Source organism: Oncorhynchus mykiss, chromosome 17, assembly GCF_013265735.2.
Source record: "Oncorhynchus mykiss isolate Arlee chromosome 17, USDA_OmykA_1.1, whole genome shotgun sequence".
NCBI classification, from domain to species: Eukaryota; Metazoa; Chordata; class Actinopteri; order Salmoniformes; family Salmonidae; genus Oncorhynchus; species Oncorhynchus mykiss.
The window spans coordinates 42936489-42947328 of NC_048581.1; positions in this window are offsets into that span (position 1 = coordinate 42936489).

Below are 10840 nucleotides of genomic sequence, written 5' to 3' on the forward strand. Positions count from 1 at the left end.
CTACCACGCTGCGCCTTGGTTTCCTTCTACTAACGAGAGCCGTTACAGCTAGGGAGAAGTGCAGGTTTTAACTAATTAAACAACAAAGAATATGATCTACATGATCATTCTCTGTGTGTAAAATAAAAACTGTTTAATGTGAACCTAACTCAAAGCTAAAAAAATATATAAAGAAAGCAGTCCAATGTTATTTTTTACCTTGACTTTACTGCAAATGACACTCAAGTCTCGAGAAAAAACAATACACTAATGTTACAGTTAGCCATGACAGCCTTTATAATGCAACACTTATGACCACACACATCTAAATATTGCACTTGGGAAAAAAACATCTTAACCCTTGGATGCAATGCTGGTCAAATTTACCGTTCCTAGTGTTTTTTTTTGCTGTATTAACCACCACCCCCCCCCCCAAATGTTCTAACATCCTAGTTTTGTTTTTTAATTTCTTATTTTTTAAGTAAAAAGAGTTTTTGCATCACTACCCCAAGTTTTTAAATGTGGGGTCAAATATGACCCGTATGTATTTCCTATGGAATTCACTGCATTGCGTCGTCAAATTGACCTTTCTTTTTGCTACAAAAATAAAATCCATTTAATTAATATAATATTTATTAAATATCTTGTTTTTAATGTTCATTAATCACAGTTTTCATTTCTCCTTTTTAACTAATTGAGTAAAATGAGTTTCATTAGGAGGCTCATAAGAATGTTGCCAGATATACAACCAAAAAGGTTTTACAGATGTCAATCTGAGGTATCCAATTCAGATGACAGACTACAGTTGAAGTCGGAAGCTTACATACACCTTAGGAAAATACATTTAAACTCAGTTTTTCACAATTCCTGACATTTAATTCTAGTAAAAATGCCCTGTCTTAGGTCAGTTAGGATCACCACTTTATTATAAGAATTTGAAATGTCAGAATAATAGAGAATCATTTATTTCAGCTTTCATCACATTCCCAGTGGGTCAGAAGTTTACATACACAATTAGTATTTGGCAGCATTGCCTTTAAATTGTTTAACTTGGGTCAAACGTTTCGGGTAGTCTTCCACAAGCTTCCCACAATAAGTTGGGTGAATTTTGACCCATTCCTCCTTACAGAGCTGATGTAACTGAGTCAGGTTTGTAGGCCTCCTTGCTCGCACATGCTTTTTCAGTTCTGTCCACAAATTTGGAATTGGAAGTATGCTTGGGGTCATTGTCCACTTGGAAGACCCATTTGCGGCCAAGCTTTAACTTCCTGACTGATGTCTTGAGATGTTGCTTCAATATATCCACATAATTGTCCTACCTCATGATGCCATCTATTTTGTGAAGTGCACCAGTCCCTCCTCGCAGCAAAGCGCCCCCACAACAGGACGCTGCCACCCCCGTGCTTCACGGTTGGGATGATGTTCTTCGGCTTGCAAGCCTCCCCCTTTTCCTCCAAACATAACGATGGTCATTATGGCCAAACATTTCTATTTTTCTTTCATCAGACTAGTGGACATTTCTCCAAAAAGTATGATCTTTGTCCCTATGTGCAGTTGCAAACCGTAGTCTGGCTTTTTTATGGCGGTTTTGGAGCAGTGTCTGCTTCCTTGCTGAGCGGCCTTTCAGGTTATGTCAATATAGGACTCATTTTACTGTGGATATAGATACTTTTGTACATGTTTAGATACTTTTGCTGTTGTTCTGGGATTGATTTGCACTTTTCGCACTAAAGTACGTTCATCTCTAGGAGACACCGCTTATCCTTCCTGAGCGGAATGACGGCTGCGTGGTCCCATGGTGTTAATACTTGCGTACTATTGTTTGTACAGGCACTGAGTTTGAAGGTAGGCCTTGAAATCCATCCACAGGTACACCTCCAATTGACTCAAATGATGTCAATTAGCCTATCAGAAGCTTCTAAAGCCATGACATCATTTTCAGGAATTTTCCAAGCTGTTTAAAGGCACAGTCAACTTAGTGTATGTAAACTTCTGACACACTTGAATTGTGATACAGTGAATTAAGTGAAATAATCTGTCTGTAAACAATTGTTGAAACAATTACTTGTGTCATGTACAAAGTAGATGTCCTAACTGACTTGCCAAAAAGATAGTTTGTTAACAAGAAATTTGTGGAGTGGTTGAAAAACAAGTTTTAATGACTCCAACCTAACATGCTAACCAGACCGGACACGTCTTGTGCGCAAGCGTTCCAAAATAAATTTAGAAATCCATGTTATTCAATTATTGCGCCACTGAGCATCTGGTTGCCACGGGCTAGAATAGAACTCCTTTCTATTTCTGTCACAGATCGCGCTGAAAGTCCTGCCTCTCCCATCTCCTCATTGGTTTATAGAAGCATGTACCCACGTGCCATCTCCTCATTGGTTATACCCACGCAGTCCAGTTGGTGGTGGAATGCACCTTAAATTGGTTGCTAACCGTCATATCAAGTCTGGAAGTTCTGCCTCCCATTAATTCATTGGATCTCACAACAAACATACGTCCCCTACTTCCTGTAAACAAAAGCCAACGTGGGTGCTTGAAAGATGGACGAGGAGAGATTTTTCGTCGAAGTAGAGAAGTACTCACTTTTATATGACCCGTCTTCAAAATTCTACAAGGATCCAACTAATAAAGATGCGTTATGGAGAGAGACTGCAAAGACCATGCACATTTCAGGTAAAGTATAACAACCCAATGTTCATCCTTGGTATAAAACAAACTAGCTAGCGTTAACTGAATGTAAATGCCATGTGTGCTGTATGCTTTTTTTAATACAGAAATGGTGGAATTGTACAATAGTTTTAAAGTGTAGAATGAATACACAAAACATATGAAGATGTCAAAGTTGATAAACTACACACACACACTCTCACACAGTACATCACACAGTACAAGTAGGCCTAGCCACAACCATTCTGTCCTGGAAGTCAATTATGCCTTCCACAGAGGTGAAATACTTAGTAAACTTTTCTCTGACAGAAACTGCCTCCTGACCTGCTCTGTTGGCCTGGATGACTATGCCTCTCATGCCTTGCCTCATCCCTGCCCCACCCTGCTGTAGCCACATTTCCACATCACAAGGCTTTGTGAGTTAGTTGTGGAGGATGCACATTGCAACCACTAGGGTATCAACCTTGCTTGGCAGTAGGTTTATTTTTTGGTAGAGGATCCTCCATCTGGCCGCAAGGATCCCGAATGCCTTCTCCACTGTCATTCTAGCTCGACAGAGACGATAGTTGAAGATTTCTTTCTGGTAGCTGATGTTATGCCCGGCATATGGCCTCATCAGGTAGGGCTTTAGTGGGAAGGCAGCGTCCCCCACCATTGTGTATGGTATCTTTCCTAAATCTTCGCCCCCAAGCAGAAAGGCATCTGCAGGGTTTTTGATGCCATTGCCCTTCCAGGTGGGGAGTTAGCATAGACTTCTCCGTCACTCTTTCTCCCAAAATCCCCCACTTGAATAGCTGTGAAGCGGTAATTGGCATCCACAAGGGCGAGTAACACCACAGAGAAGGTTTCTTTATAATTTAAAAAACGGCTCCCTGAGTTTGGTTGTTTGGTGATCATAATATGTTTTCCATCAACAGATCCCAAACAATTGGGAAAGTCCCATTTTTCATGAAACTCTTGAAGTTTATCTCCAGGCTTCCTCAGTGGGTCGTGGCAGATGGATCGGCAGCATCTTCCTCTCTATGGCCTCACAGGTCTCCATAATGCACTGCGACACTGTCTCAAATCCAAGACGATAGGTGAAGGCCAGGCTGCAAATAGTCTCCAGATGCCAAATACCCAGATGTTCACTTGGCTATGCATGCCTCGCTCTAATATAAATATTCCTTGTCCATTACTGTCCTTGCTAGTGATTACTGTCTTATTTCACTGTAGAGCCTCTAGCCCTGCTCAATATGCCTTAATTAACCAACCATGTTGTTCCACCTCCTACATATGCAATGACATCACCTGGTTTAAACATCTCTAGAGACTATATCTCTCTCTTCATTACTCAATGCCTAGGTTTACCTCCAATGTACTCACATCCTACCTTACCTTTGTCTGTACACTATGCCTTGAATCTATGCTATCGTGCCCAGAAACCTGCTCCTTTTACTCTCTGTTCTGAACGTGCAAGACGGCCAGTTCGTATAGTCTTTAGCCGTACCCATATCCTACTTCTCCTCTGTTCCTCTGGTGATGTGGAGGTTAATCCAGGTCCTGCAGTGCCTAGCTCCACTCCCACCCCCCAGGTGCTCTCATTTGTTGACTTCTGTAAACTTAAAAGCCTTGGTTTCATGCATGTTAACATTAGAAGCCTACTCCCTAAGTTTGTTTTACTCACTGCTTTAGCAAGAACACCTCCTCCTAGCTGCCCACTGCACTGAAGATAAGAAACACTGTCGCCACTGATAAATCCACCATAATTGAGAATTTCAATAAGCATTTTTCTTCGGCTGGCCATCTATAATTTAGCCCAAACAACTACCTCTTTCCCTTCTGTATTTATTTTATTTATTTTGCTCCTTTGCACCCCATTATTTGTATTTCTACTTTGCACATTATTCCACTGCAAATCTACCATTCCAGTGTTTTACTTGCTATATTGTATTTACTTTGCCACCATGGCCTTTTTTTTGCCTTTACCTCCCTTATCTCACCTCATTTGCTCACATCGTATATAGACTTGTTTATACTGTATTATTGACTGTATGTTTTACTCCATGTGTAAGTCTGTGTCGTTGTATGTGTCGAACTGCTTTGCTTTATCTTGGCCAGGTCGCAATTGTAAATGAGAACTTGTTCTCAACTTGCCTACCTGGTTAAATAAAGGTGAAATAAAAAATTAATAAAAAACACTCTGCAGACCCAGATGTCTTAGCCGTGTCTGAAACATGGCTTAGGAAAACCACCAAAAACCCAGAAATCTCCATTGCTAACTACAACGTTTTCCTCCAAGATAGAACTGCCAAAGGGGGCGGTGTTGCAATCTACTGCAAAGATAGAAAGTAATACAGAACTCTGCAGGCTAAGTCTGTACCCAAACAATTTGAGCTTCTACTTCTAAAAATTCACCTTTCCAGAAACAAGTCTCTCACTGTTGCCACTTGCTAAAGACCTCCCTCTGCTCCCAGCTGTGCCCTCGATACTATATGTGAACTGATTGCCCCCCATCTATCTTCTGAGCTCGTGCTACTAGGTGACCTAAACTGGGACATGCTTAACACCCCGGCCATCCTACAAACTAAGCTTGATGTCCTCAATCTCACACAAATTATCAATGAACCTACCAGGTACAACCCCAAATCAGTAAACAAGGGCACCCTCATAGATGTCATCCTAACTAATTTGCCCTCCAAATACACCTCTGCTGTTTTCAATCAAGATCTCAGCGATCACTGCCTCATTGCCTGCATCCGTAATGGGTCTGCGACCAAACGACCACCCCTCATCACTGTCAAACTCTCCCTCAAACACTTCTGCGAGCAGGCCTTTCTAATCGACCTGGCCGGGGTATCCTGGAATGACATTGACCTCATCCCGTCAGTAGATGATGCCTGGCTATTCTTTAAAAGTGCCTTCCTCACCATCTTAACTAACTTAACTAGGAATAGATATAGTCCTTGGTTCACGCCAGACTTGTCTGCCCTTGACCAGCACAAAAACATCCTGTGGCGTTCTGCATTAGCATCGAATAGCCCCAGTGATATGCAACTTTTCAGGGAAGTTAGGAACAAATATAGACAGGCAGCTTTTTTCAAACAGAAAATGTGCGTCCTGTAGTACTAACTCAAAAAAGTTCTGGGACACTGTAAAGTCCATGGAGAATAAGAGTACCTCCTCCCAGCTGATCACTGCTCTGAGGCTAGGAAACACTGTCACCACTGATAAATCCACTATAATTGAGAATTTCAATAAGCATTTCTCTACGGCTGGCTATGCTTTCCACATGGCTACCGCTACCCCGGTCAACTGCCCGGCACCCTCCACAGCAACCCGCCAAAGCCCCCACCATTTCTCCTTTACCCAAATCCAGATAGCCGATGTTCTGAAAGAGCTGCAAAATCTGGACCCCTACAAATCAGCCGGGCTAGACAATCTGGACCCTCTCTTTCTAAAATTATCTGCCGAAATTGTTGCAACCCCTATTACTAGCCTGTTCAACCTCTCTTTCGTGTCGTCTGAGATTGACAAAAAGATTGGAAAGCTGCCGCGGTCATCACCCTCTTCAAAGGGGGTGACACTCTAGACCCAAACTGCTACTGACCTATATCTATCCTACCCTGTCTTTCTAAGGTCTTCGAAAGCCAAGTTAGCAAACAGATTACTGACCATTTCGAATCCCACCATACCTTCTCCGCTATGCAATCTGGTTTCAGAGCTGGTCATGGGTGCACCTCAGCCACGCTCAAGGTTCTAAACGACATCATAACCGCCACCGATAAGAGACATTACTGTGCAGCCGTATTCATCGACCTGATCAAGGCTTTCGACTCTGTCAATCACAACATTCTTATTGGCAGACTCGACAGCCTTGGTTTCTCAAATGATTGCCTCGCCTGGTTTACCAACTACTTCTTTGATAGAGTTCAGCGTGTCAAATCGGAGGGCCTGTTGTTTGGACCTCTGACAGTCTCTATGGGTGTGCCACAGGGTTCAATTCTCGGGCCGACTCTCTTTTCTGTATTTCTGTATACATCAATGATGTTGCTCTTGCTGCTGGTGATTCTCTGATCCACCTCTACGCAGACGACACCATTCTGTATACTTCTGACCCCTCCTTGGTCACTGTGTTAACTAACCTCCAGATGAGCTTCAATGCCTTACAACTCTCCTTCCGTGGCCTCCAACTGCTCTTAAACGCAAGTAAAACTAAATGCATGCTTTTCAATCGATCGCTGCCCGTACCTGCTCACCCGTCCAGCATCACTACTCTGGACGGCTCTGACTTAGAATACGTGGACAACTAAAAATACCTGGGTGTCTGGTTAGACTGTAAACTCTCCTTCCAGCCTCACATTAAGCATCTCCAATCCAAAATTACATCTAGAATCGGCTTCCTATATCGCAACAAAGCATCCTTCACTCATGCTGCCAAACATACCCTCGTAAAACTGACCATCCTACCGATCCTCGACTTCGGTGATGTAGCCTCCAACACTCTACTCAACAAACTGGATGCAGTCTATCACAGTGCCATCCGTTTTGTCACCAAAGCCCCATACACTACCCACCATTGCGACCTGTACGCTCTCGTTGGTTGTCCCTCGCTTCATACTCGTCGACAAACCCACTGGCTACAGGTTATCTACAAGTCTCTGCTAGGTAAAGCCCCGCCTTATCTCAGCTCACTGGTCACCATAGCAGCACCCACTCGTAGCACGCGCTCCAGCAGGTATATCTCACTGGTCACCCCCAAAGCCAATTCCTCCTTTGGTCGTCTTTCCTTCCAGTTCTCTGCTGCCCATGACTGGAACAAATTGCAAAAATCTCTGAAGCTGGAGACTCACATCTCCCTCACTAGCTTTACGCACCAGCTGTCAGAGCAGTTTACAGATCACTGCACCTGTACTTAGCCTATCTGTAAACAGCCCATCTATCTACCTACCTCATCCCCATACTGGTAATTATTTATTTACTTTGCTCCTTTGCACCCCAGTATCTCTACCTGCACATTAATCTTCTGCCGATCTACCATTCCAGTGTTTAATTGCTATATTGTAATTACTTCGCCACCATGGCCTATTTATTTCCTTAATTAACTTACCTCATTTGCACTCACTGTATATAGACGTTTTGTTTTATTTTGTTCTACTGTATTATTGACTGTATGTTTTGTTTATTCCATGTGTAACTCTGTGTTTTGTATGTGTCGAATTGCTACGCTTTATCTTGGCCAGGTCGCAGTTGCAAATGAGAACTTGTTCTCAATTAGCTTACCTGGTTAAAAAAAGGTAAAAAAAAAAAAAAAGACAAAATAAATGTTTTGTTATTGGATAACAATCAATTGTATTTTACTCTTCACAAAAGTTGAATTGTGCAAAACCAGATGGAAGTCCCTCCGTGTCACTTTTGTAAGGCACTTACGGAAGGCCCGTAAGTGGTTCTGGGAAACAAATCAGAAAGAATGGAAATACATGAAAATATTATCATTCTTGATACCTTAGGTCCAGCCAAGAAGGTAAGTTATAATATACATTTGAATTTATTGCACAGAATTTCAAATCTCAACAAATTACAGTATTGCTGGCTTTATTTTCTACCTGCTAAGTCACTACGTGATTGGTTCATGTCAGCTGGTATCCCATTTCTGAATGAGTGATTATATAGGCCTATAGATTATGAATCAGTCTCTTATTACAGAGGAATGATGAAAACCAGCAGTATTAGACATTATGGCCTAGATTTCAGAAATAGGATTAATTGAGCCTGAGCTGAGGTTTCTGAAGTTAACCTAAAACACGTTTAACTTTTCATTTTTCAGCTCAAGAGGAAACCTCAGCCTTGAAAATGCTGATTCGCCTCAGCCACAACCTATGGAACCCGATGACGCTGAAGACGACGTGGTGTCCCTGAGCCATGACCCTGTGCTTCAGATGCCTGAACAACAGTCAATACCAACCACTACAGGCACAGCTCAAGATTGGCCGCCAAGAAAAAGAAAACAGAAAGTCAACTATCAAGATGTGGATGAAGAGCTGCTTGCATTTGTCAGGAAGCCAATCCCTTCTGCTGTTACCTCAGAGGAGGAGGCATTTGTGCTCAGCCTTGTACCAGAGCTGAAGAAAATAGGAAGAAACAAGGGACGTCTGAAAGTGCAATTACTGTCATTGATTGTAAACTGGGATGACCAGTATGCAACACCTCTGCTACCACCACCACCACAATGGCTCTTTGATGCTCCACATGGAAGAGCTGGACCTATGCCTACATCATGCCTATGATGTACGGCCAGCCCAGGCATCAATACTCCTACTCACCAGGATCTAGGTCTCCAACACATAACTGGGATGACCAGCAGGCAACACCACTGCCACCACCACGGCCCGCAAGTACTCCGCACGGAAGAGGTGGACTGCAGCCAATCATGTACAATGAGCCCAGGGATCAATACTCACCAGAACCTAGGTCTCCAACATATAGCTGGGATGACAGTACATTCAGTACATTCTCTCAAGAGAGCTAGGACAGAGACTCCCAGCCACGTTAATAATCATCTCCGAAAAGGCAGAACCCAGCCCTGCGCATACTTAGGCCCATGTTGTTTTAGTGTTTTAAAAAGGGAAACATTTATGTGTGCACTATTTGCACTTTGTTGTTGCAGTTACATATGCATTGCACCTTGCATTTAACTTTTTTTTAATTGTTTTTTTTTGCTATTCATATTGTTATTGGGAGAGATATGCCGTATTTGTTTACATGCCCTGATGTGACCGTTAATGTCACCTACAACAGGTGCACCATGCCATGATGAGACTGTTAATGTCACCTACAACAGGTGCACCATGCCTTGATGAGACTGTTAATGTCACCTACAATAGGTGCACCATGCCTTGATGTGACTGTTAATGTCACCTACAACAGGTGCACCATGCCTTGATGTAACTGTTGTCACCTACAACAGGTGCACCATGCCTTGATGAGACTGTTACTGTCACCTACAACAGGTGCAACATGCCTTGATGAAACTACATGTCACCTACAACAGGTGCACCATGCCTTGATGAGACTGTTCATGTCATCTACAACAGGTGCACCATGCCATGTTGTGACTGTTTATGTCACCTTGAGTAATAATAAATAAAAGACTAAACAAAGAACAGTGTGTCTTACTTACCTTGAGTATAATGAAGACACTATAACTGGTAATCTGCTTCCTAGATGTAATGGAACACAGGCCTACATCTGTGGAGCATCATGATCACAAGCTTGCTGGAGTTTCTTTACATCCATGCACCTGCTTACACAATACAACCTTTTCCAATAACTAACCTTAGAGTGACAGCTAGTCTTTGCTTAGGCTCTACTGGGGTCCTGTAGTTGGTCGTCTGCTTGGTGAGGTCTGGGCCAACAAAAGACAGAAGAGTCTCCATCTCTTCTGCACTCATCCGGAAGTATCGGTGATGTCGGGCAGGGTCCAAAAGCAGCTCCTGGACAAGGTGGTAGTATTGCCCATGCTCCCTTCTCAGCACATTTATGGGATGCACCCATAACCTCCTCCTCCTTCCCTGTGCGCCTCAATAATACAAGGGCGACCAACTTCTGTTTTAGCAGATGGTGTCTGTTAATCCATGCTGTTTAGAAAAGCATACAGTATTGTTTCTTTTTAGTTGTATAATATTACAGTTTCTTATTTCATGGGCTTTTATTCAGTAAATGCATTGTTTATATCTCATACCAAAGTGGTTTGGTTGTAAGGTGAAAGAGACTGGCTAATTACAGTAATCAGCCTGCCATCATGTATATTATTGGCATAATGGAGTCTTTGAGAGGAAAGTGCCTAAATGTGTAAAACAATTTGCATTTATTGAATGTATTAACTCCTGTCCTGGCATCACTATTGTACAATATGCAATCATGTACTTACCCATGTTATCGCTCCTCAATCGCGGTGAAATCAGAAGAATCAAAATACATTTCAACAGGGTCACTGGAAAATGCAGGCAAGAAAAGGCGCTAAAAACAGCGTTCCGCCCCCAAAATAATATAATTGGTTCAGAGTTTGCTTTGATATTTTAACCTGCGTGTCGTGATCGCGTGTGGTGTGGGGGGACCAAATCAATTTGCGCACGATGGCGCACGCACTTGCGTGGCCGGTTTGGGTTCCGTGTAAGTGTATGGAAACTTCCGACTTCAACTGTAT